Source organism: Amia ocellicauda, chromosome 3, assembly GCF_036373705.1.
Source record: "Amia ocellicauda isolate fAmiCal2 chromosome 3, fAmiCal2.hap1, whole genome shotgun sequence".
Lineage (NCBI taxonomy): Eukaryota > Metazoa > Chordata > Actinopteri > Amiiformes > Amiidae > Amia > Amia ocellicauda.
The window spans coordinates 32,084,048-32,096,518 of record NC_089852.1 but is presented as its reverse complement, the minus strand read 5'-3'; positions in this window follow the sequence as shown (position 1 = coordinate 32,096,518).

Below are 12,471 nucleotides of genomic sequence, written 5' to 3'. Positions count from 1 at the left end.
AAAAGAGTATAATAATAATAATAATAATAATAATGACCAGTGACCACTATATTGCTTATGAGATCAATACATTCCAATATATTCTAACATAGTTCCATACTGCAGCATATGCATTTATTTGGAACTTCACCATCTCTGCAAATTGATTTGCTCATGGTGGCCATCTTGTTTCTTCAATCAACCTTGAACAAATCTGATAGAGGAGCTAGCCAAGATCATGTGTGCAAAATTTCGTATCAATCGGACCAACCGTTTCGGAGAAGAAGATCTTTGAAGATTTTTGGCCAATCCAATATGGCTGCTAAACCATGTGACTTATCGACTTCTCTTGAACAAATCTGAATATAGGGCATAACATAACTTCACACACCAAGTTTCACATCTGTCCCATCTGCGGTTTTGGAGAAGAAGATTTTTGTAGATTTTCCAAAATTTCAATCCGTCATCCATATTAGGATGTGTAGTACATTTTGTTTCACTTCAACTCAAATGCTTTTGTTTTTTAATACAGAAAAAAAGTATTCCAAAAGTAATGTAAAAGTATTCTGATTACGTTACTGACTTGGAGTAATGTATTGGATTAGGTTACAGATTATTTTCAAAACAAGGAAATCAGTATTCTGTAACGGAATACTTTTTAAAAGTAACGCTCCCAACCCTGTATTGTTTATTTTGATTCCACTATGCTCCCTTTCCCTTGGCTCTTGACTGTGACCTAACATCTTGTCTGCACTTATCGGCTTTTACAATCTAGGATGTAAGACCTCATATATCGTTTACTATATATCTCGTATACACTTGTGTAAGTAGTAGCAATATGACGTTCCCACAAAGTGACAGCCTGGAAGTCCCGCTTCCAGGTGCCCATGGACCGGAAGTCCCGCCTTACCCCTTGTTGCACTTTGAACTGGAACCTCTCCTCCCCAGTCAGCCATCTTGATAAGGAACAAGGTCATCTTGACAACAGGTCACCACTACCACACCCTGTTGGCCTGTTGAATGTGTGCCTTGGGTAAGACCTGTTTACAAACTAAAATATGCTGGTGATGACATAAAATAACAGTTTTACACAGCAGAGTTATAAAAGATAAATCCAACTGTTGACAGAGTCTATCATATACAGAAAAAATTAGACTTCAGAGGTCGTTGCAGAAATAAACAAGTTTTAGTCAAATGGCTGAGTGGTACAAGCTCCCCCCCTTTTTGGTCTAGGATCTAGGGGTAGAAAGTGTCAGGGGGAAAACGCAACATAACCTGCTTCAAAAGCCCACTGATATTCAGGTGACCAACAAAAAGAGACAGACGGGCTAAGTAAATTAGTCAGAGGGGCAACCATGGAAGAAAAGTTCCTGCAGAAACAGCGGTAATATCCAGCCATCAATAAAAACCTGTGCAGCTCACACCGAGTGGTGGGTGGAGGAAAAGCTGTAATAACAGAGACCTTAGTGGTAAGAGGACGAACTTGACCCCGACCAACCTGCTTACCTAGATAAGTGACCGTCGCTTTACCAAACTCAAACTTGGCTAGGTTAAAGGTCAAGGAAGCCTTAGCCAAACAATCAAAAACTGTTTTCAATTAATTTAAAAGGTCAGACCAAGTGGCAGAATAAACCACTAAATCATCTAAATAGGCTGTACAATTTGAAACCTCTGCTAGTACAATGTTTACCAGGCGCTGGAAGGTGGCACTAGCATTACGCATTCTAAACACCATAACAGAATACTGCAGGAAGTGGTCAGGGGTGATAAATGCAGATATCTCCAAAGCACACGGTGTTAGTGGAACTTGCCAATAGCCTTTTAGCAAGTCCAGCTTACTGACAAATTTAGCCGAACCGATGGTGTCAATACAATCATCTAACCAGGGCAAAGGAAGAGAGTCAGGCACCATGACAGCGTTTACCTTCCTATAGTCAGTACAGAACCTAAATGTACCATCAGGCTTAGGGATCAATATGCACAGAGAACTCCATGGACTAGCACTAGGCATGGCTAAACCATTTTCAAGTAAATAAGAACCCTCTTGTTTCATAGCAGACCTTTTTATCACGTTGACGCGATATACATGCTGCTTTACGGGAGCCGCACCTCCAATGTCCACATCATGCTCCAGGACAGTCGTGCGGTGCGGGTAGGAACATCACTAAAAAGATAAGGGAAATCATTTACCAAAGTCACAATGTCAGCGGCTTGTTCACCATCTAAATGGTGATTACATGGGAGAGACAACAGCATCTCAGTGTTGCATAAACAAGCACACTGCTGGGTTGCATTACGCAGCACCATGCCATCTTCGTCAACATCATTTGCAGTGTTAGAGCATAAAATTAAAGCAGCAGAGGCAACAGAAGAGACAGCGGGCCCTACAATCCTATCTGTAGAGTCCATAAGGGAAACATCTCTAGCATGATATTGCTTTAACATTTTGATGTGACAGACACAAGACTGTCGGTTCCTATCTGGAGTTTGCACAACATAGTCAGTTTCACTTCAGTTTCTTTTCAGTTGAGTAGGGACCCGAGAATCATGCAGACAGAGAGGAACCTGAGATGGGCAACAAAACTAAGACTTTGTCACCTGGCTGGAAGGAGTGTGGAATAGCCTTTACATCAAAGTGACGTTTCATTGTCATGTGAGTTATAGAGCTGCCTTGGCTAGAGCGCATGCGTGATGTAGTCGCTTTCTGAACTGACTCACATACTCCAACACACTTCTGGAGCCGGACTCAGTCGCTAGAATCTGATCCTTCAGAACTTTTAAGGGGCTGCGAAATGTGTGTCCAAAAACTAGTTCTGCAGGGCTGAACCGAAGGGACTCTTGTACTGTCTCATGTACAGCAAACACCACTAATGGAACCCCCTCATCCCATTCTTTCTCAGTTTCCATGCAGTATTTTCGTAGCATGGACTTCAAGGTCTGGTGCCACCTTTCCAAAGCAGTCTGGCTTACGGGGTGATAAGCACTGGAAATCTTATGTACCTCAGACAAAGACTTTAACACACTCTCAAACAACTTTGAGATAAAATTATTACCCTGATCGGTCTGGGCTACTTTCAGAAAACCAAAAGTAGAAAAGTATTTACTTAACGCTTTTATGGCAGTTTTTGCAGTAATTTTATACAAATTATGTAGCAGCGCACATAATTGTTAATAAAAACTTATTACCGACTTAGTCCTAGGTAAGGGGCCAACACAATCAATTATCACTCGCTCAAATGGCTCTCCCATAATGGGAATAGGATAAAGAAGAGCCGGAGGAATGACTTGGTTTGATTTTCCCGTTATCTGACCAACATGGCAAGTACGGCAATACTGAACCACATCCGCTTTCATGCCCGGCCAAAAGAAATGTCATAGAAGACGGTCATATGTTTTAGTGACACCTAAATGACCGGACCATGGAACATCATGAGCCAGGGACAAAACCTGTTGACGAAATGCAGTAGGGACAACAATCTGAAATACAGTACTCCAGTCAGTGTCGGTACCAGCACGGGGAATCCACTTATGCATCAAAAGTCCACTTTCCAGAAAGTAAGCTACTTTCTCAGTATTAGCATCTTTCTGATTAGTGACAAGGGAAAAACATTTGGCAAGGCTACCATCATTTGTCTGAGTGGCTATAAGATTCTCGCGAGTAGCTGGCAACTTTACCTTGCAAGTACTATCAGCCACACTCACACTCCCTGTGTTGGGACACACAGAAGGCACAGGAGGGGGAGATTGGACACAATCACCGGTGAACACTGGGGTGAGCATCATGTCGGCTAAACCACTCTCACTCCCCCATCGGCGAGACTGAGCATGCGTAACCACGCAAGCGGGGAACGCTTCAGGAAAATCCACGGCTAGGGCATCTGAACAAAAATGCCCATCAGGAGTATCCAATACCTCCAATACCGGCATTATTCAGCCACCTGCTATGTAATTTCCCAAAATCATGGACACACCATTGACTGGGAGCCGAGGCTGCACACCTACTACTAAATCGGAGACTATGTGGACTTGGTGAAGGGGAACTGGCACACGACCCATTTCTATGCCCTGTACAAATACACTCGCACCACAGTAGGACTGATCAGACCAATGCAATGCAACAGAGAGAATCAGAGACTGTGCAGCACCAGTGTCTCACAAAATCTTGATGCGTTGTTGCTCTTCTGAGACACCGGTCAATGAAATTAAACCCTGAAATATGAAAGGCTCATATGTGGGATCGAGGGAAACCTGAACACAACCAGGGCTATAATGTGCTTTCACTACACGTTGATTCACCATGTTAACCAAGCCAAGCCCTTTAGTTTGTTTAGTGCTCAGAGGTGGGGGCTGTTTTCGTTTCAGTGTAAGACAATCAGCGATCAAGTGTCCTACCCTATGGCAATAAAAGCAGGACCACTCCTCTTTCAAGCTTTGAGTCACCACCAGAGAACGACCAGGATGTGAAGTAGGATTAATCACTCCACTCCTATTCTCGGTATGTAGCGCTGAATATACCATTTTATGGGTTAAGATGAACTCATCCACAAACATGGCGGCCTCCGACAGTGAAGCCACTTTCTGCTCATTTTGATAAACTACCAAGCGTTCGGGGAGACAATTCCTAAATTCTTCCATCAAAATTAACTCCCGAATTGTAATACAATCAGTAGCCTTACTCACGGTGCACCACCTGTCAAATAAAGTCTCCTTCTCCCGAGCAAACTCCACGTAAGTCCTATTTGTGGATTTCTTGTGGTGCCTGAACTTCTGCCGGTAAGCTTCAGGCACCAGCTCATATGCCCGCAGTACTGTGGCCTTTACCATATCATAATATAAACTGTCTTCAAGAGAAAGGGCCGAAATAACCTCTTGAGCCTTACCCACTAATTTGCATTGTAACAGGATGGGCCAAACATCCCTGGGCCAATGAAGAGAAGCTGCAACATGCTCAAACACACAAAAATAGGAAACCACTTCAGTGTGTCTGAAAGGAGGAACCAAGGCAATATTCCTGCTAACATCAAAGGTTTTGGATGGCTGAACAGGTGACACTGACACACCTGAGGAGGATCGCACAGCCGGAGTCAAGGCTACCTCCTCAGCCTTCAACTCAAGTTGTCAAATCTTGATCTCCTTCTCGGCAGCTTGAAAAACAAACAGACCAAGGATGATTGAATAGGGAGGAGCCAAGACCTGAGAGAGACAGAGGGAGAAACACAGCACCAACAAGAAAACAACAACACCGTCCAGAATGCACAAGTGCCGGGTCGTAACACTGGTAGTTGGATCAAAGCTTCAGAGGTGAAAGACATAGAACCGGGGTTGTGAGAGGCTCAAAAGATGAGTGAAAATGGATTATACCTGACTTTAACCAGTAACGCCTCAGAGGAGCTATTTCCTAACAACAAGAGCTCCAACTTCACAGATCATCTAGCCAAATCCATTGATCTATCGGGTAAATGGGAGGTAGGAATTGTGGAGATGCACTACCCCATGACCATCAATATGTTTGACAGGAACCAGAGCTTTGACTTGCTTTCTGAGACAACGATACAAACTGGTATTATGAAATATCACATGGCTACTATACAAATATTGACGTATTGTTAACAGCCATGAATAATGCTATCAAAGCAGTCTCCACATCGTCCAAGTTATACTTTCAATACAATTATATTAGTAGAAGCGTGAGGCTTTTTGGTGATTCTGGTGATTTTACTTTATTGTTTTTTACCAGGGGTCAACTTGCACATGTCTTGGGATTCGTTCCTGAGGTGGGGGGGGGTGGGGGGAATCGCTGCATCCTGTGGATATCACTGTGGGGTTTAACCACATGTATGTATATACCGATATAATTGAACACCAACTAGTGGGAGACACTTATGCCCCACTTCTGCCCCTAAAAAGGGGAAGAAGGCAAGTTTGTGAGGCTGTTGTATGACAAGCCCCACTATGTCCCTCTGAGCATGGATCAATTACATGTCACATTCGCATATGGAAAGGTAATAGTGAAGCTGCATTTCCGACCTGTTAGATACAACCACTTTTAAATCATGGTTATTGTTAAAAACTATGGGAACCTGTACATGTACAGGAACTACTACAAGTATCAAGCTTGTAATGGACTCCCCGGTTTCACCGGGATGCCGGTACATTACGGTGCGGGGGTGGCTGGTATATTTAGAGTATTATCCAGAAAAGCTATGCCTTTTCTGAGACGCGGATTAGAAATTGTCAAATCACACATCAGATTGGCCGCCACAAACATAGCTAAAGATGTGGTCGGTCAGGTTACAAGTGCCGTGACCAACAGAATAAATGCTCCGAAACAAGAGGGTTCGGGACTAATGTATATAAGGAGAGGTGTTAATAGGAAAAGAGCGTCACCACTAGGGCTCACAGGTCCCCCGGCACCTGTTAAAAGAAGGGCTGTTCGGAAAAAACACAATCATAAATGAAACGGTGCCGGTAAGAAGAGGAGTCGTGGGGATATATTTTAAACATGGCTTTCATTCACTGCAGCTCTGAGGAGTGCACCAAATCTGAACTTGAACTTTTTCAGCTGGCCCCCGCACAGACCAGCATTGAGAAGAGCTTCTATGTTGAGGTACCATCACTCACAGCACTCTCTGATAACACACCACTGGAATTCTGCATCACCAGAATGGACTACTAAGACTATTTAGATCTAAACAACACAGTGATCTATCTGACTTAGTAACCACGCTGAATGGGGCTAACCTAGGGTTCAGAAATAGGGCGGCTTATACAGCAGGAAGCCTAAAACTGGAATTTTTGGCATGTATTCATGCAGACCTGTTTTTTCAAGACAAATAAATGCTGAACTGAGTTAATATAAAAATTAAACTCACCCATAACAGAGAAGCGTTCTGTCTCATGAGCAACGCTGAAGATTTTAAACTCACGATTCTCTCAGCAGCTCTGTTTGTGAAGAGGGTTAGGGTGGCTCCCGCTGTCAGGTTCAGTCATGCCCATGCGCTGCAGGTGGCTAATGCAAAATACCCTGTAGATCGGGTTTAGATGAAGGTGTTCAGTCTGGCCAGATGAAGTCATGTGTGCAACCAGGAACATTCTTTTCTGGGCCAATTGCCTAAAATAATAGTAATTGGTGAATTATTTGATTCTTACAGATTCCCACCCAATGCTCCTTTTTTTCTCTAAATCTATCAAACACAGAGTTAACAGTGTATAACAGCAAGCAGTTGCAAATTGCTTTATCCACAACATGTGGAAACCACTGTGTGTATTTTTTACAACAGCGCTGTAAAGGTTTAGCTTATAATCAGATTTTAAAATCGTATTAAGAAGTTTTAATTAGTAATGACAACATGGTAATGCAGATTGTGAAAAGTTATAATAACCGGAGAACGAGACCTGTGTATTTGTTTAAGCTTTGTGTAAATGAGAGCTGTCAGATGTGTAATGGAATGCATCATTTTAGGATCTGTCATAATTGTTAAATCAGTCATTAACAGAAATAAACAATGTTAGAACAGTGTATGAATAACACTATAGGGGCAATTTGAAATTCTCATATATGTAATGCCTGTTAACATGATAATAAAATATTATATACACATGAATTACGGTTATACCTAGTTAATAAATTCACACATACAAATGCCATTGTTTATCACACGTTACATTTTTGTTCAGCACACTTATCACAAAAAACAGATAAACAAACAAAACATAGTTAAACACCACTGACAATGTTCTTTGGCATGCAAACGACAGGTTGCGTATGTAACCCCGGTTATCTGAAAAAGGAAGCACTGCCCAAGGGGGAGGGGTTTCTGCGCACTGCTGTAGGAACCTCATCGAAACATCACTCTATCAAAGCTGCCATTGGCCCCTGCACTCGTCACTCAGAACAGGTCCCTTCCCACATCCTGTTCGATAAAACGGTTCCAATGCAGGTTCATCCTCTTTTGCCGGGAGTCAGAACTCCCACACGACATTGCAACCCTTGGGCAGTGCTTCCTTTTTCAGATAACCGGGTTGCATACGCAACCTATCATTATCTTTAAAGTCGGAAGCACTGCCCAAGGGGGAGGGGATACTGTATAACCAAGCCGTCGCAAGGGAGAAGGCAGTGAGCTGATATGGGAGCCTGCCCGAGGTGTACTGCTAGGGGCCTCGGCAACACAACTCCAGACAGTAACCTCAGGGGCCCCGTAGGGCCACACCTGAGCCGTCCAGGAGCAAGGACCGTAGTCGCGCTCTTACTGGGAACTTGCTCCACTAGCACAGCTAGAAGCAAGGCCACACCAGGTTGACCATGTAATGACAAACTAACTATATACAGTGAGGGAAAAAAGTATTTGATACCCTGCTGATTTTGTACGTTTGCCTACTGACAAAGAAATGATCAGTCTATAATTTTAATGGTAGGTGTATTTTAGCAGTGAGAGACAGAATAACAATAACAGAATCCAGAAAAATGCATTTCAAAAAAGTTATAAATTGATTTGCATGTTAATGAGGGAAATAAGTATTTGACCCCTTCGACTTAGTACTTGGTGGCAAAACCCTTGTTGGCAATCACAGAGGTCAGATGTTTCTTGTAGTTGGCCACCAGGTTTGCACACATCTCAGGAGGGATTTTGTCCCACTCCTCTTTGCAGATCCTCTCCAAGTCATTAAGGTTTCGAGGCTGACGTTTGGCAACTCGAACCTTCAGCTCCCTCCACAGATTGTCTATGGGATTAAGGTCTAGAGACTGGCTAGGCCACTCCAGGACCTTAATGTGCTTCTTCTTGAGCCACTCCTTTGTTGCTTTGGCTGTGTGTTTTGGGTCATTGTCATCCTGGAATACCCATCCACGACCCATTTTCAATGCCCTGGCTGAGGGAAGGAAGTTCTCACCCAAGATTTGACGGTACATGGCCCCGTCCATCGTCCCTTTGATGCGGTGCAGTTGTCCTGTCCCCTTAGCAGAAAAACACCCCCAAAGCATAATGTTTCCACCTCCATGTTTGACGGTGGGGATGGTGTTCTTGCGGTCATAGGCAGCATTCCTCCTTATCCAAACACGGCGAGTTGAGTTGATGCCAAAGAGCTCGATTTTGGTCTCATCTGACCACAACACTTTCACCCAGTTCTCCTCTGAATCATTCAGATGTTCATTGGCAAACTTCAGACGGCCCTGTACATGTGCTTTCTTGAGCAGGGGGACCTTGCGGGCGCTGCAGGATTTCAGTCCTTCACGGCGTAGTGTGTTACCAATTGTTTTCTTGGTGACTATGGTCCCAGCTGCCTTGAGATCATTAACAAGATCCTCTCGTGTAGTTCTGGGCTGACTCCTCATCGTTCTCATGATCATTGAAACTCCACGAGGTGAGAACTTGCATGGAGCCCCAGATCGAGGGAGACTGACAGTTATTTTGTGTTTCTTCCATTTGCGAATAATCGCACCAACTGTTCTCACCTTCTCACCAAGCTGCTTGGTGATGGTCTTGTAGCCCATTCCAGCCTTGTGTAGATCTACAATCTTGTCCCTGACATCCTGGGACAGCTCTTTGGTCTTGACCATGGTGGAGAGTTTGGAATCTGATTGATTGATTGCTTCTGTGGACAGGTGTCTTTTATACACTCCCTTTAAGAGAGTGCTCCTAATCTCAGCTCGTTACCTGTATAAAAGACACCTGGGAGCCAGAAATCTTGCTAATTGATAGGGGATCAAATACTTATTTCCCTCATTAATATGCAAATCAATTTATAACTTTTTTGAAATGCGTTTTTCTGGATTTTTTTGTTGTTATTCTGTCTCTCACTGTTAAAATACACCTACCATTAAAATTATAGACTAATAATTTCATTGTCAGTGGGCAAACGTACAAAATCAGCAGTTGATCAAATACTTTTTTCCCTCACTGTACATCACAGGGCGCAGAAGCCGGCTCATGCGCCACACGTGGAAACACGGGAGCAGTTGATAACTGCCGAATAACACAGCTAGCGCGGGGCAACCGCCCCCCCAATTGAGATAACAAGCTCTGATTCAGGAGAAATAGGATTTCTCTGTACAGACATAGAACTGTCCCCAGTAGGGGCCATTTTCAGTTTCTCCAACACCCCCCTGTTAAGTGGCGTGTGACCACAAAGGGTCCTTGCCATTTAGCCAGTAGCTTAGATGTTGAAGTTGGGAGTAACACCAATACCTTGTCCCCCAGTGTGAACGATTGTAACCGGGCTCCCCTGTTGTACAAACGCTGTTGTCGCTCCTGGGCCTGTAAGAGATTCGACTGTGCTAAACAAAATACCTTTTAGACTCTGTGTACCACCTTGCAAATTTCTAATTACATTCACCATTATTCTCAAACTGCCATCTGTTAAGATTTCGGTGTGGCTTTACGGTAAATTAGCTAAGCTCTTTAGGAAATCTGCAGCATCCAACTCCCCCAGATTGCACCTACTTAAATAGAAAGGATTGTTTAATGAAGCTGAGCTCAGTCTAAACTGCACAAAATCATAAGGACCAACATTCTGTGATATTTCATTTAAAAGCCCCTGCACGGCCCCATGCACAATACGGACAGACTCCATGTATGATTCTACAAGATCAAGGTTCACAAACCTGAATTCTTCATAGAATTCCATACCCCGAAACCTATTAATTTCCCTGTCATAGCGATGAATACTTTCCAAAATCATGAGATGGACCCCCACCTTAACCGCCCACCGCATGATGAAGTTTATCTTAACACCCATCTGTATCTGGGCATCCTAGCGTGAGAGACAACATGGGGAACACGCGTGTCTACACCAGCTAAGAAGACCACCCCTAATGCCCACTTTGCTGAGGAAGATGCTGGGGCACCGAGCACAAAACTTAGAAGGACTGAAGATGGAGACACTAAAGAGGTAAGACTTTATTTATACTTAGAAAAAAATGTGTTTAATTAATTTTATGCATTTAAAAAAAGATGTATGCCTGTGTTTACATGTTGTTAGACTGTATGAGTGTGTAAATGAATTTCAGAGAAAATTGAATTTAAATAAGTTTTTCCTTATTTGTATGCTTAACAAAAGTCTGATATAGGAATTCCTCCCCTGAGCCCCAGTGAAGCTGCCCAGATGTCTGATGAAGATGAAGGTGTCAACACTGCTGATGAGTCTGTAGATGATGACAAGGATCCTGACCATGGGAGTGAGGATGAAAATTGCACCTCTGACACCGATGGAGGACTTGGGCCATCAGTGAAAAGAGAGGTAAATATAGAGGTCATAGAATCTTCTATAGTCATGTATTTATTTACTTACAGAGACTCATTACAGTTTTAAGTGTTATTTTCTTTTCTCTTCATTAGAATAATGGAGTCCCTGACACCAGTGATATTGATTCCTCTGTCAGCTCTTTAAGACCCTGAACAAGACTGAACATTGCATGCTTCTGTTCTTGCATTGCTAGAAACAACAAGAGTTTTGATTCAAACAGGGAAGGTGTGAGATATAGTTGTAAAAACCATGATGAGCATGTAAGACTAGTGATGACACATACTGTAAAGGCCTGTCTTGGCCTTGTGTTAAGACATTGTATAGGCTGTGAATTAGTTGATAAATGTGAGGCCTGTCTGATAGGTGACCCCAGCCAACTACATCACCTCTCTCTAACTTTAGATTAAGAGCAAGGGAGTGTCTGGAGTAGTGTAACTCTTATATGTGACAAAATAAGTGTCACACGCCTGTTAAATGTTGTGTTATGTGTTGCTCTTACCCTATGAGGAATCAGTATCTTTTACATTGCCTAGAAACATGCACTCTACCTTCAAGATGGTTTAGTGACTTGTTAGAAAATGTGGATGAGAAAGTAATGCAAATAGTTGAAAAGATTATAAATAACAAGTCTTACTGTAACCCACCTGCAGTTTCGCTACTTAGAAGAAAAACAAAAGGGGGCGATATCACTTTAAATTGCTTTCAAGCACACATTATGTCACATTGCATCAACCTAATGGTTTACGGCAGTCCTACCTATATGAATGATACGCCATCTCATCTATAGAAGCACACGTAAGTTGTTGCAAAGTAAAGTGAAGTCCAGTAGCGGGTGCAGTCGGAGAAAATTACTTTAAATATCTCTGTTTCTCCTTTTTCATGTTATACCTGAATAATCTACATCATTAATAGGTAAGACAGTATACAATTTGCATGTTAAGAAATATAAAATGCAAAATATAAATCTGTATGTTTATATATCATTGGTGCTGGAATTGTTTATATAGTTAATTACTGTAGTAATCTCAGTCCAGCAATGTTTTCTCTAAAAATGTTGTTGTATGTTTTTATGTGAACTTAAGAGTACATTTTTTGTTTTTTTTTGTTAATGCATATATGAATGATATGCCATCTCATCTATAGGAGCACATGTAAGTTGTTGCAAAGTAAAGTGAAGTCCAGTAGCGGGTGCAGTCGGAGAAAATTACTTTAAATATCTCTGTTTCTCCTTTTTCATGTTATACCTGAATA